Source organism: Lepisma saccharinum, chromosome 2 (assembly GCF_977018435.1).
Source record: "Lepisma saccharinum chromosome 2, izLepSacc3.1, whole genome shotgun sequence".
NCBI lineage: Eukaryota > Metazoa > Arthropoda > Insecta > Zygentoma > Lepismatidae > Lepisma > Lepisma saccharinum.
In genome coordinates this window covers 153,402,180-153,418,704 of record NC_139230.1, presented here as the reverse complement: position 1 = coordinate 153,418,704, position 16,525 = coordinate 153,402,180, and the positions used below count along the sequence as shown (strand labels likewise).

The window sequence follows — 16,525 nt, the reverse complement described above, 5'->3', positions numbered from 1 at the left end:
TTCATGGTGTGGTGCTAAGCACAGGGGAACACTTTATCTTTATGGAAATTAATATGCAACCTTAATTAATATTAATATATCAAGTATGGCATAATCATAAACTGCTCGCCATTAAAAATGCAACACCCAGAAGGAGTAATCGGAATCGGACGAAATGTGCACAGTGTGTAGAGGAGAGGTGCAGAAGGAAATGATTAGGTGTTCAAAGCCGTCATGCATCATGTGCGCCTGCCACGCCATCTGGTAAGTGGTACCTGTAGCAGGTCAGATAGGTGCAGAAGAGCAGTGAAAGTGCATGGTCGTGAGTGTAGTGTGTTAAAATCAGTCAGCAATGCCACGTCATCGAATACGGCAGTGATTCAAGCAGGTTTCCCAGTTCGATCGTGGCCGAATTGTTGCATACCGTGAATGCAGATTATCCTACCGTGAGATCGGTCCCTGTGTAGGACGGAATGCATCCACAGTGATCCGTGTATGGAACCAGTGAGTCCAGGAAGGCACTGTATATCGACGTAGAGGTTCACAACGTCCACGTTGGACGACGGAACAAGAGGACAGACGTCTGATATGCATGGCCCTTACAGACAGAACGGCCACGTCAACAAGGATTGTGCATGAAGTACGGGATGTTTTACAACGTCCAGTGTCCCCACGAACCGTGCTTCGTCATTTGGCGAACCGGGGAATTTTTTCCCGGTGCCCACTGTTGCGGATTCCTCTGATGCTAGAGCATAGGCGTTTGCGTCTGAGATGGTGCCAAGACCGTCGTGCGTGGTGCCGTGGCACTAGGCTTCATGATGCCTGCATCATGCATCATAACATAGGGCCTTCATTGGGTATCATGGTATGGGGTGCCATCGCCATAGGTGTTCGTTCGCGTCTCGTACGCATTCAAGGGACATTGAACAGCCAACGGTACATCACACAGGTTCTCACCCCTTTTGCTGTCCCATTAATCCATGCACTGCATAATGCCACTTTTCAACAGGATAACGTGTGCCCCCATGTTGCAAGGAATGTCCTCGCATTTATGGAAGCTAAACACGTGCCCCTGCTTCCTTGTTCAGCACGTTCGCCGGATATGTCGCCAATTGAACATGTCTGGTCCATGGTGGGTTGCCGGCTGGCCCAACTCAGGTTTCCGGCTTGTGATGTTGAAGACCTCTGGCACCGTGTGGAAGCCGCTTTGGATGCCATACCGCAAGCAGACATCAATAGACTCATTCTGTCCATGCCTCGCCGTGTTGCAGCAGTTATTGCCGCCCGTGGAGGCTGTACACGCTACTAGCTCCTTGGGGTTATGCAACCATGTTCTACGTGTCACATGTCACACCACCGAGCTCTAACTGTAATCATTTTCTTATCTTATTATGAACTACATATTTGCCAAGTTTCGTGTTTCTATCTCATTTCCTTCTGGGTGTTGCAATTTTAATGGTGAGCAGTGTAGTTCAAATATGTATAGACTTGCTGTCAAATATGAAGTTAGTTTTAAATTTGTCATCAACCCCTGGATACAACAGAACTTTTGCGGCCGACTGTTGAAAAACACTGGCACTAAAACTGAAGTAGAAGCAAATAAGACTGGCTGGTTACAAATGGGAAGAAAAAATCTATAAAATAAATCTGGAATGGACCTACAGTTCGAAATGAGATCCGGAGCACTCTGCCTCCACTGAGGATTGAACCTTAGACCCCTTCTTATTACAAGGCAACAGAATTACTTTATTCCACTCCAGAGGCGTATTCATTATAAAAGGAACATTCTATCAAAAATCAGGTCTTTTCCATCAACAGTACTTGCAATTTGTTCTCTGTGATTTACAGGCTAAATGAAATCTTAATCTCTGATGAAGTATCTAACAATCTTGTTACGTATAGTGAATATACAGACCGAAGCAAGACATGACAGTGCAGGGGAATGGGTTCACATTGAAGTGACATGGACACCTTCAGTCTGTAAGCAAGCATCCACCACGTATGCACAAACAAGACCAAGGTGACATGATGCGTGCCATTGAAGGAGCTTTCAGACTGAAGTCACAGATGACAAGCAACACAGACTTCTTCAGTTTAAAGCAAAACATTCTCCATGCATGTAAGAAAAACAGGTTGATGCAATCGTGCACGATCCATGCCATTGAGAAAACAGTATAGTCCAAGCAACATGCAAGTGACATGTTTATCTCATTATCGCACTTTAGTTCAAAAGGTTGAATTGATTTCTTCTTCCAAGTGACACGTGTCACTTGTTGTTTTGGTCTGAAAGTTCCCTGAGAAAATGGTACAGGCCAAGTGACAAGCGACACTTGCAGCTTATGTTGCTTCGGTTCGAAAGGTTGCATTTACTTCTAAGTGTTGATTTCCAAGAGCCATGTGTCACTTCCGTTAAAGCTTCGTTAAACAAGATACATACACACATTCATGTAATACGTATACTTCTGCGTATGTATTGTGAACAGTAGAGATTTTTAATTGTCCCGAAACATTGAATATTTTTCTTTGTAGCTAATCAGTGGTGATTTATTCATTCTTGGTTTTGGACTTTTAAAAGTTCAAAACCAAGAATGATCGAATATTTTGATATTAACATTTGTTTCATATTTTATGACATCAACATTTAAATTGAGACACAAACATATAAAATAATGTTTTACATCAATTTCATGGTCAGATGTGCTCATTAGGACTTCATGTTTAGTTTCAACCCTAGCTTACCTGCACTGTACGAGAAACTTACTTACCGGAGGGTGGCTCACACTTTGTTTTATCGCAAAATTTCAAGAAACCATTTCATAATTGAATCACTGCTTCCTTTGCTGATTATATATGTGCAGTTATTTATTAATTATAATAATTACAAAAATTACTATCATTAATAAAAATAATAACCAATTATTTGATGAGTGTCTCACATAATATTTTATCATTCACTAAAACTCAGAAAATCCATAATAATTTTTATTAAATGTTTTTTAGTTTGCAGAAGTGCAGTTGTTTATTGAATATGATAATCACAATAATTACCATCATAATCAACCAATTGTACACTGTCATTGGCATGAGTGTCTCCAATGAGACACATTCAAAGATGGCACCTGATATGCCCACAGAGTTTGTTTTGCCTCCTAATTACATGACATTTATGTTTTTATAAACAAAAGTAATAAAGAAATATTGGGAACATCCTAGGAAACGAATGTAATTTATTTTCAAACAGTTCTAAAATATAAGTAATAGAGGTTTTGGACCTGCAAGGCCCTCCCCGGTAAGCTAGGGTGTGTGCAATGTGTGTCCACTGGAATTGGCCAATATCTGTCTCTTGACTGCTACATCATGTAAATTTATTTTAGCTTGTTGTAAAATATGTCACTACAAACCTGTAAACTCATTAAGAGTAACTTCAAGTGAAATAGATTAGCTGTAATTGGTAAAAAAGCCCAAAAAGTCAAAATTTACATTTTTTCCCAAGAAAGTCTGCTTTTTATTGAAAAAAAACTGTCACTTCAAAAAAGCTAGCTTTTTTGCAACTAATTATGCATCATAATTTCATTCATGGGTAAAGGGCTATTATAAAAGCAGTTGACGATGCTGAAACTAGTGCTTTGTTTTGACTTTTGTTATTTAGCATCACTTTTCTGCCACTTTTGGCTAATTACAACGATGAGGACGTGTGATGATGTGATGAAATTGTTGAAGAGAAACTACTGGTGTTGATTTTTTTTTGGACACTTTCAGTTATTGGTGTTCGTGAAAAATGTTTTTTCAAAACTGAAAACTTAAATTCGGTTATGAAAACCAGAAACCAAAAATCAGTCTTAAAAGTTCTCCACCCAGCAGATGGTGTTGTTTAGGACACATCATACAAATGGGGTATGAAGGGGGAACTTCTTTGTTGCCCCTTTAGCCAGCAGTTAAAAAAGTTGTGGTGTGAAATATAAGATCCATAGATTCATGTAACCTTCCATCCTTTTAAACAAAGTAAAAATGGCACCACATCTATTATCTTTGATTGAGAGGGCATCTTCATAATGGAACTTGCTCTCACCCCTTGAGGGTGTAGGTTTCAGTGAATTCAACATAGACACTCTACACGTTTGGTTTGATTTGAAAGTTTGCAGATTGCGAATTAAATTTTTATTATGGAACGTAAGAATTATGATATTTATAGTTTACTTAATGATCCTTGTGGCCATGTATTTGTGGTGAATAACAAATCAAGATTTTTGGTACAAAAGCTGGGCACCTTTTGTGATTGTGGTATTTTAGTGTAAAATGATTAATAAAATCCTAAATTTGAGTTGAAAACTATAAATAATGCACAAAACAAACATTTCCTTTCTAATTTCACGTTAGTGTAGTTATCAGAGTGTGAAGTTTATTCTTTATTAAGCAGAATTAAGCAATTTTAAATGATTGTGCATAATTCGCATAATAGTGCAGACTTCAGAAAGTCTTCTGTCAGTAAATAAACTAAGTTTCATTTTTAGGGGTCCAGTTCACATTTTTGAGGACATTTTGTGCCATTTCATGACAAAACATCATAGGAAAATGTACCACGCACTTTTCAAAACCACTTAAGAAATTATTTCGTTGAACAGACAATCGTGCAGGTTCTACAGAATATTAACCTTTAGCAGACAAAAGTCTATTTCAAGTCACCTTTCTAGATGTGACCTTTTCAAGTGTGCACTTTTCAAACTTGGCGTGAAGTACAAAGAAAATCGTAGCGTGAGAACTAATTGTTGTAGATAGGTCAAATTGGTTTTGTTTTTACCAGTACCTGTGTGTAATGGAATGATGTATGGATTTATGTTGATTGCTGAAAACCAGGTACAATTTATAAAATTTTATTGGTAACATTATTATTATTATTATTATTATTATTATTGTTGTTTTAATGATCAAAATGTTCTTCTTGCAATTCCAAGTTTTGTCAAAACCTGTACAATCTTAGTTCCTTACTTTTTTCCTCTCCAAGACTAGACTTCTTTCCGCCACTTCTAAATTACTGCCTCAGTATGCACAAACAGAGTCAATTTAAACAGGACAGAGGGTCATAAACAGCAGCATGAGATGAATCCATAAATTTTGTAAAATTTCCAGATCTAAACTCTGTGGCATTTCAGCATATTTTAGCACCAAATACTTCAAAATGGATGATTATGTTACAAATACATAATAACAATAAGGGCCGGTGCACCATCTCCACTCAAACTGCCACTTAACAAAGTGCTGCTTAATGACAGGCGAGAGAGATTTAGGTGGTGGTCGGTTGCAGCATTTTCAACCTGCGCCTTAATAATAATAATAATAATAATAATAAATTTCTTTATTAAGCAGGCGAGGTTCAGCCTAGGTTGCTCTGCCACCTAACCTTACAATACGCTTTTTCCTGCTTGCCATACGACCTGGCAACAGAAACTGGAGAAAGTTGTATTTTCGATTGTTTTTGTTTCTGTTTATTAGATGTTAATGTCTGCTTATAATTTCGAAATATATGCTTTTTTATAAATGGAAATTTGTTAAAAAGCGAAATATTTATGAAAATAAAATGAAACAGCTTATCGAAGTAGGTTATGCATGTGTCGTACTCTCATTTAATACCCAAGATATATGTTATATTATACAATAGAACCTGTAATTTTTCAAAGTAGTAGGGAGATATTCTTATATATTAGAGAATATTCCTAGTCTTATTTTTCAGTATGACATATGGTTGTTTTTTTAAAAAAAATACTAAAAAGTGACCAAAATTTGACAAAGTCGTAACACATGCAAATTACAATTTTAAAATTTGTAGTGCAAGGTTGACATATCTGAGTTTGTGTAAATATACAGAATGAGAAGCGCAATCTTCTATTCTGCTCTTACTAATTTATAATTTGTTTTTGTTAATAAAATATCAATCTGCAACTCCTACTTCAGCGAATAGCAAATATCAGTATTTTGAACATTGACCATCTTATAGATTTCTTCTTCATTATGTTTCTTCTTTTGTGCAAGGTTAATATTGAAAGTTGGCTGTGTAATAACAATGCAAATAAATAATTAATAAATAATAAACATATAATGATAAACAATAAAGTAAATAATAATTACCATATTTATATGTGTATAATGTGTGTGCGTGTATTATGTGCACCCTGGTTTTTGATGGGGAATCTTTATCTCTTATATAATGCTCAGTATAGTCCAGGTTCAAGAAATTGTTTTCTTATTTGTAGGATGTAAACCTATTGCTATGCCAATCAAAAGTGAATGACATCCTACCTATTCAATGAGTCAGTGAATGCCATCCTAGCTATTCAATGAGTCACTTGTTGCTATGTGGACCAAGAGGAGAATATCCTCTTGTGTAAACAATAAGTCACCAACCCATACCACCCCCCCCCCCTCCACTTTCAGGAGTTATTTCAGAAGTTATTTCTCACCCAACAAATACCGGTGATATGCATCCCATGTAATGGAAGGTGCATGCTTGAATTCCACCAGAACAGCACTGCTTTTCTTGGTATTGCAGAACATTACATTTTGTGGTCTTGCTCATTTTCTCTACTTTTTCTAAAAAAAATCAAACTGTATATATTTTCCGTGAATAACGTAGCATTTATAAGAGGCATATTCAGGACCCTCAAACTATAGTTGAACCACAAGCAAAGAAACCTGCGCAGACCCGCGACTCCTGTGCACTGCACTCCCGTGAGGAGGCGAGGGGGAGAGTGAACCATGCTCACTTATGGCCCGAGCTGAATGGAAGAAGGGAAAGCTGCACCTGGACTTTTCATCCAAGGTTTTTTTTTTTTTCATTGTGGTCGCTCTATAGCAGATAGCAGCACAAGATTTCTTCCTTTAAGGCATATGTCATGTTATTTGGCCAGTAATACATTTTTATTATTATTTACTTTTTCCTTATCTTTTCTTGCATCCAGAGTACCGTCCATAACAATCAGAACGTTCCTTCATTTTATGATGAGCTTATTTCAATCGCATTGCACATTAGTCGTTTCATCTTGAATGGAATACTGTTACCATGTTCAGAAACTGCAGGATTTAAGCTTTACAATGATATATAACATGATAGGGTTCCGTTAATGTGAAAAAGTGTCACAAAATCATGGAATGATCCTGTACGGTTTCATGTTGACTGTCCTGAATTATTCCGTGTATAATACACACCACAGATTTTAGGAACAAAAATTTTGAAAAAAGAGTGTGCATTATACATGAATAAATATGGTATTTGTTAATCAACAATTCTATTTAGTCATAGACACTTCTGGGTTGTAATGATTTAATTGAAAGTCAATGGTGTTTGTGCAACCCAGAAGTGTCCGTGACTGTACAAGGTACATTTTGGGAATTACTATCATCTTAGCACAAAGGGAATAATCAAATAGGAATGTAAAGTTCCGTAGTCAGAGTGCCAACAGACCTGGGAAAAGTCAGGGAATTTGAGGTGTCAAAAAAAAGTCAGGGAATTTTGTCTTGATTGATTTTTTTATTGATTTTTTTTTATTATTATTTATTTAAGATATCATAGTGGAACTCTGCATGAGAACAGGAAATCTTGTTGCTAAGTTTTGGCCTCAACTTTTAGGCCCCTTTTATGCACAACACAACCACGGTGCCAGAAATCAGTGATGGCAGGAGGACAAAGAGACATTTCCGGTGAGGCAGAAAAATCTGTTAAGCCTCTAAACATTACGTGGAAAACGCATTGAATTATCATTTTTTCTTGTCTGTATGGGAGTAGTAAGGGGACAGAACTGTCAACAGATGGAAGGGATGGGAGAGGGTGGCACCGTCTGATAGTTGTCGGACGTCATAGTAAGGCATTTTGTTGGACAAACTGAAGGAACATGGAAAGAAATAGACTCCATTGATACATATTATTTTTGTCAAATATCACCACACGACAAAGTATCTCACTACAACATGCGACAGAATTGCATGCATGGTGGATGTCTTCGGACTGCAACATCCAACAAAAATCGCATGGATAAACAAGAGCTTTAGACTGCAAATATCCTGCTGGAATTTTATTACTCTTCCGGGTCACTTCACTTTATTTAATGTAGCAGTGCTTACGAAGATTTTCTTTCATCATCCTGACGTATTACTGGTTTCGCTCAAGTTATCATACATTTACAATGACATTGCACTATTCTTAGATATCAACAAGATTCCAACTAAACGGGATATATATTGAATACTATCACGAAAAGTGAAACATAAATCTGCATTGGTGAACGTTATAAAAATTGGCAAGTGCATGCTCCCAACCTCAAATTTACTGCAACACTAGTCTTGCAATGAAATTAACGCCACTCTGTGCTGTCTGTCTAAACTCGTGAGAGATGGTCATTAATCTCTCACTGAGTGAAGTTAATGTCCAATATTATGAAATAAAATAATAATAAATACGTAAATATTTTAATATCATATTTACTCGAATCATTGGATTTTAAAAGCAAATCACTTTCTTCAAGAATTGACTTTTCTGTGCCAGCCCTGCTAAATTTTCACTTTCCATCTACTGATTTATATGAGGGGTGGCCAGAAAGTAAATTCCTATTAGTAGGAACATGATTTTTCGCAAACGCAAAAACCGTGAAAAATGGTAATTGCTGCGAAGTTGTGTTTATGAATGTGCAGTGATGTTTGGACACATTTTTTGCTAGTTCGTAGTATCTAAATAATGCAAATTTGGCAAAAAAAAATGCAAGTTATTGGCCTTTTTAGCAATTTTTTTAAAAAAATGTCCTAAAACAACAGAAAATACCATGAAATCCAACATTCTTGTCTTTTATAGGTCACGTTTGTGTACATAGAATGTGCAGTTTTTCAACATTTTATTCAATAGTAAACTATAATGCTTGTTATACATGGAATAATTTTGACACCCACATGAAATCATGTATTTCCCACGATTTTTTCAACTTCTATCAAAACCATTTGCATCACAGAGCAGAGTGGCAGGGTTCTAACAGGAGATCAAGTGCGTATCTAGCATCACAAAGGAGCCACATCTTCAGTACTTGTCGCGTGAGATGTGTTTTTTAATTACCAAGCTAAATGCGCACCATCGGCATTTGTCGAGTGAGAAATAATGGAGCTCAGTCGTTAGGGCATCTGACTACCATGCGAGAGACCCGGGATCGATCCCCTGTGGGGGAGAACCGGGATCTTTTCCACCTATTCAAATTGCTCAGCGTCATATCAAGCGGGTACCTGGAGGAAACTTTGAGGGATAAAGGTAGCCAGGAGCGTGGTGCTGGTCACATCACCCTCACCTTCAGCCGTGATCAAGAAAGTGTGGGGCCCTAATTCCACACCCCTATACACCTTCGTGGAAAAGTGCAGGGGAGCACTTTACTTTTACTTCCTGAAAAATCTGTTCCAAGATATCAAACTGTCAGAAAAATACTTAGACCATGTGACCTACAATTTAAAATAATAGTTTAATAAAACAATGGAGTATTAAGTTTCGGTATATTTGGCAGAAAAAATGTTCAAATTCGAATTTTGGGAAACTTAACACTAACAAGTCAAAAAAGATAATGCCAATTTTTGGTGCCATAATATATCGGTATCTGTCACGTGAGATTGATTGATTTAAATGTTTTGGTTGTGTCCCTACTAATGGTCATTATGCACCCTCCAGTATGTATGGGGAAAATTCCATTATCTAAAACCCTTACCTCAAAATTAAAAAGGGGGTATGGAAAATAACTTTCAAGATATCAAACTTTCACAAAGAGGCGTAGGCCATATGACTTACAATTTAAAACAGTAGTTTAAGAACACCATGAAGGTGTAATTTCAGATATTTGCCAGAAGATGTGCTAAAATAAAAATGTGAATTTTGGGGAAAATAACACTGGATAGTTAAAAATAAAAAAAATACACCAATTTGAAAAAAATAACAAAAGAATCAAGGTCCCTACAGATTAGGCATAAAAAAGCAAGAATATCAGTTGTAATTTATTGCATTAGTAACAGTGACTCCTAACCTAATTTTTGGCATAATCACCACCGTTGTTCTGGCATTTGTCATAGCATGGCACTAAATTTTGTATGCCCATGGCATATGTGTCTGACAGCAAAGACTGGAACTATCTCTACCACAGTGTAGCTGTCAAATCCTTGTCCTGCCAGAAACCTCTTCAGTTAAACAAAGAGATGAAATTCGGTACATGCAAGGCCAGGGCTGTACAGGGTCTGTACAAGATCTCTCACTGGAAGTGATGCAAATCACCTGTGTGTACTCAGCTGTATAGGGTTGTGCACATTCTATTGGCCTTCGCAGTCTGTGGGAGACTGTATGAGAGCTGCAATATTTAACCTAGAACTGTCCTAAAAAAAGCTGCATTGCAACTGTACCAGATTACAGCTACATGTCACTTCTTCCTGCCTGCATTTGTGTGTGTCAATCTCTGACCATTAGTGCTGCGTATAGGCACCATTGGTGCTTTTTTCAGGATACCCCTCGTATATGAACTTTCAGAAGGTGTTATTAATGGAGTGTTCCTGTTTGAATGTGTGGTTAGCTAAATCAGGTACCTATACAATGCAATTCTATAAAATAAATTCCTTGCATTAAATTTCAAATACCTACATACCCTTTTCGTCAGCAATAATGGAATAACTGCATGTTGTCAGTTTCACAGTACTTTACTTGGATATACTGTACTGAAGCAGAAATCCCATTGATAACACTGGGGGAAAAAAAAAGATTTTATTTTGTGGCATAAAGTGTAATAACAGTTTCATCACACAAAACACTTGTGATTGCCAATTGTATGATTTGTTCAGTTGAAGTGACTCCAGTTATAAAAATAAACACACCATGGAAAATGTAGGAGATAAAATTACTCCACGCTTTTCTCGGCAATATTAAAATTTGATAATGGGCTGAAATTCCCATTAAGAAACTTTTTTTTTATTTGTAAATTGTTGCTAGGCAACTTATGAAGCATTGCTAGGCACTATATATGTTAATGTTGAATTTTGTAGTATAACTAAGCAAAATGCGTTTAATGTGAATACATTGGAAATATGAGTTCCTCACGTAGCAAGTGTTTCAATAACCCTGCTATATATGTTCAATATATTGTCTACCATCACAGAGAAGAAAAATCATGGATGTAGAGAGAGATTTGTATGAAGCTTATTTTGCCAAACATCTGGGACAACAGGATAAGAAATGGGTCCCACTTATAGCTTGCAAAACTTGTTTGGAATCACTTCGTTATTGGGGCCAAGGCAGACGAAAGGGACTCAAATTTGGAGTGCCCATGACATGGAGTGAACCAAAAAATCATATTAATGATTGCTATTTTTGTGCTGTGAATGTTAAAGGCATGAATAGATTCAAAAAGCATAATTGGGTGTACCCTAATGTAGAGTCAGCAAAGCCACCAATACTGCAGTAAAAATTTACCTTTACCAGTATGTACCTTTTCGCAAAATATCAATGATGACATTCGAGTTATCAGATGAAAGTGCTAGTGACAATAAAAACGAAAGTGATTTTGAAGGATGTAGTTCTACACCGCAAGCATTCTCCCAAAGTGAACTGAATGATTTGATTTGTGACCTAAATTTGTCAAAATTCTAGCATCATGACTAAGAGAAAAACATTGTCTTCAGCCTGGTGTTACTGTAACATCATATAGAACAAGAAAACACAATATTCTTCTTTACTTTATCGAAGACAATGATCTTGTGTATTGTAACAATATTCCTGAGCTTTTGCTGCTGTTAGGTCTATCAACATATCACCCAGAGGATTGGCGTTTATTTCTGGGCAGTTTTAAAAGAAGTTTGAAATGTGTTTTACTACACAATGGTAATAAACATCCTTCAGTTCGTATCGGACACTCAACAAAGCTTAAGGAAGAATACCAAAACATAAAAATGGTTTTAGAAAAAAATGAATATGCTGAACCTAGTGGGTCGTGTGTGTGGATTTGAAGATGGTGAATTTTTTACTAGGACAGCAAAGTGGGTACACAAAACATCCCTGATGTTTGTGGGATGGTCGTGCTAGAGAAAAGCATTGGACGATAAAAGTTTGGACCCCATTGGAAAATATTACAGTGGGAAAAGCTAATATCATTCATGAACCGCTGATAGATAGGGACAAAATCATCCTTCCACCACTACATATTAAACTTGGGTTGATAAAATAGTTTGTCAAGGCCTTAGATACAAGTGGTGATTGTTTCACATATATATGCCACACTTTTCAAGGACTAAGTATTGAAAAATTGAAGACAGGAACCTTTGATGGACCACAAATTCGTACACTTATAAAGGATGCCAATTTTACAACTTACATGTCTTACATCGAATCTGAGGCCTGGCTGAGCTTTGTGTCTGTGCTCAAAAACTGTTGGGGAATCACAGAGCAGAAAACTACTGCAATATAGTTGGAAATATGTTGAAAAATTTTGAGAAAGTGGGAGCTAATATGAGTGTGAAGATACATTTTCTACATAGCCACATTGAGAGATTCCCTGAGAACCTTGGTGATTTTAGTGAAGAACAGGGAGAAAGGTTCCATCAGGATATAAGGATAATGGAAGAAAGGTACCAGGGATGGTGGGATCGCCACATGATGGCCGACTACTTTTGGAGCTTACAGAGGAATTGTCCTAAAAAGCAATACAGCAGGAAATTGTATAGAAAACGTTTCACGTAGTTCATTGTGTACATATTTTCTTAATTATTATGATCATAGGCCTACATAAATTAATAGTGATTGTAATCACATAAGAAATATTAAATTGTTGTTGGAAGTTCATTTATATGTATGTCTTATGTTTCCACCATTTTGGATTAGTTGCATTTATTTCATAAATTAGAGCCAATTCAGGAAATATATTATTATATCATTATTCAGCAGCATGAAATCGCCCTAAATTAGTTCTCAAACACTGTGCTGCAATTTCACTGTTCCCCAGTGTAATGTAAGGAAATATGACACTTTCTTTTGTACAATTCAATTGTTTCACTTATATGCAAGAGTTGTTTGTTTTACAGAGAAGATAGAAGTAGCTTTATACATCGAAAAATGAGTCCAGACTCATGGTTCTTGCAAGCAGAGGGTTCCAAACCTTAGTGGAAATATCAACATATAATACCGAGAATGTATAAGGATACTGATAAATTACAAATTGTATTTCTTAATCAATTACTTCACTCTTATCTCAATTAGTTGTAACTTTAAAAATAATCAAGTATTTTATTTTAAACTTACTGCGTATGATAAAATTCCGTAATCCTTCCCTAGTTTGTGAATTGTAATAATTTTCCAAATTCACAATTTGCTGTTTGAATTCAAATCATAGAGAATAGAGAAATTAAGTCAATTTCATAGAAGATAATATTGGTACTTAACAAATCCATACCTGGATCTGTATGAGTTCATTATTTCCATTTGCAAAAACATCGATTTAGTATAGTTTGTAATTGTCAGGGGAAAATGTAAATTTTGTCCTGGAAAACCTGGAAAAGTCAGGGAATTTCATTTCTGCTTCTTTGTAGCTGCCCTGGTAGTATGTACACATGTTCCATTCTTATTTTTAAAAAAATGAAACTTCCAGGTAGGGTAGTTTTGTGCAATAATGTATATATGTGTATACAAACACACTAATATCCACCCAGAAAATATACCTTGCACATATGTACAAGCTGTTGTTCTTTTTCATCCAGTTATTTTGAAAAATCAAATACAATATCATGTGTATTGCATATGAATTTTTAAAAAAACTACTATTACTACTACTACTACTACTACTACTTTGGAGTTCATGTTCTATGCATCTTCAGGCATGCAGTTTCATGCATTGAGCAGAGGGGCTTATCTATAATCCATAGCCTATCTTAAGAGCAGAGTTTTTCACCACCCAGAGGGTGATATCTTTAGGGTATCCTGACACTCCGGAATACTTATAGGTGTGAAGGAGGGCGAGGGCAGGCGGTGAGAGTGAGGGAGGTTGATTTAATATTAACACCTGTAATGAGAGAAGAAAAATGTGATAATACGAGGTAATCCCAAAAGTAAGGTCTCCTATTTTTTTAAATACAGAGAAACGTTTTATTTGGCAGTTGGCAACACTGTTGTGTTGGTTGCTTTTTCCACTCCCAAACAAGCCCACGCACACCCTGCTGGGATGCTCAGTCTTGGCTTGGCAGATATTTGTAATGCAGCTCCCGCTCGACGCTACTGCCAAGTGCGAATTTTGCGCAGTTATTCGGATTTTGAATGCAAAAGGCGTTAAACCGATTGAAATTCATCGCCAATTAACGGAAGTGTATGGCGAGTCGTGCATGGATGTCAAAAATGTTTGCAGGTGGTGTAGGGAGTTTGCAGCTGGTCGTACTGAAATTCACGACTAAGAAAGATGCGGGAGACAGTTGCGAAGGTTGAGCAAACCATGCGTGAAGATCGGTGGATCACTCTGGATGATCTCTGTACATTGGTTCCTGAGGTTTCCCGAAGCACCATTCACAGGATTTTGACAGTTGCAATATCAGAAGGTGTGCGCACAATGGGTCCTGCAAATTTCTACACCGCTATGCAGACGAAAAGGACATCTTTTTTTTTATTAGATTGTCATGGGTGACTTCACACCTAAGACCAAACAACAATCACGTGAGTGGCTGCATTCCTCTTTGCCCAAGCCGCGAAAATTCAAACAAACACAGTCTGCCACTAAAGTCATGGCAACTGTGTTTTGGGATCGAAAGGGGGTATTGTTGGTCAACTTAATGGCTTCTGGGACCACAATAAATACTGACAGTTATTATGAGACACTGTAAAAACTCAGATGGGTGAAGAGAAATGTTTAGCAAGAGCGTAAGCATTCTCCATGACAACGCTCGCCCCCTTGTCACCCGTCAAACCGTCGCTCTCCTGCAACAGTTTGTATGGGACATCATCACCCACCCACCCTATAGTCTGAACTTGGCACCCAGTGACTACCACCTGTTTCCCAAGTTGAAAGAACATTTGGCCGAAATGCGCTTCAGCAACGACGATGAGGTGAAGGATGAGGTTCGACGCTTCCTCAATGACATGGCAGCGAGCTGGTATGACATGATCATACAAAAATGCATCGACCGAAATGGCAATTATGTAGAAAAATAGATAAATGTTCAAGCTTTAAAATTATATAAACATTATTGACAATAAACGTTTCTTTGTATTTAAATTAAAAATTGGAGACATTACTTTTGGGATTACCCTCGTATTGTAAAATTCACCCCCAAATAAGCATTTTATTTTATATGTAGGGTACAATAAAATGTGACTGCCTCAAAATATTTGTGTATTCTACCATCTCCTTTCCCCACTTTTCACCAGTGACAATACTTCACTAAGTTGCAGTTTTAGTTTCTGTCAGCATTTTTGATGCATAAACAAACATTTTCAAACTGGGTGAAAAGGACATATGAGTGTGTTTTTGGATGATGTAATTTTAGAGACATTGCAGGATGGAGGATATTGGAATGTATGGCATTGAGGTCTACACCTCATGTTGTGACACACACATATGTTATTAGTTACAGAGATAGTTATCTCGATGTGTCACATTCCTCTAGCAAGTTTTTTTTTTAAATAGAAGATGACAAAAAAATAATTCATTGATACCAAACCATCATACGTCGTAGGGAATAGAAAGTACATTTTGTATTTAATTTTTGTTATTTTGTATCACTTTTTCCACTTTAGCTAATCACGACAATGAGGATGATTGATTATTAGATGAAATTGATAGAAGGGACACTTACAATTAACATCCATGATGAGATTCAAACCAGGAAACTTCAGTGGCGAGTCAAAAAGTCTGCCACCAATCATCCAAAATGTACTTTTTTTTTCTTTTTTTTTACATAGGTATTAACTTCTAACAGGTCATCATTAGGGAAACAATGCTTATTCCATGTTGGTTGACAAATGGAATGTGTCTCCACCTTGTTGGCTAGTGGCTATATGTGTATCATACCCTTAGGTATGAGGGATGTTAATGGGAATGTAGCTCACCGATCATTCATCCTTGTTGGTAGATCATCTAGCTGCTCATTGTGAGCACGATGGTAAGGAGCAAAAGTTACTAAAGTAACAACATACACTAATAAAGAACTAGAAATGGCAAACAGTTAACACTTGGATTTTGAAACCTTCGAACCTGAATCATACATGGTAAGGATAGGCTAATTACCTGTCTAACGTGAAGTCTGATGATTGGATCCAAGAAGGAAGTGTAAGCCTGTACTGAAGGCTTGCTTCTGGATCTAAGTCAGGAACACTGACTTTGTTCGAAGACAAAACTGAAGAGCACTGTTGACTATTCCAAATCAATCCAAAGAGTCTTATTCTCTCATGCAGTGGAGACTTGCTCCATACCAATTCGTCAAGTCTTTATTTCCTATTCTCTTAGCAAAATTACTGCCTGTTTACCTGTGAGCCATTTGCCATATCAGAACTCCAGGAAGTCTGTTTGTCCACCAG

The 16,525-nt window shown here is 37.0% G+C and overlaps 1 protein-coding gene across 8 annotated transcripts in view; it reads left to right on the top strand.

Annotated features, from left to right (window-relative positions):
• Positions 1-16,525, top strand: part of LOC145984152 (uncharacterized) — a 233,421-nt gene that overhangs the window by 27,606 nt on the left and 189,290 nt on the right. The gene's annotated exons all lie outside the window — the stretch shown is intronic.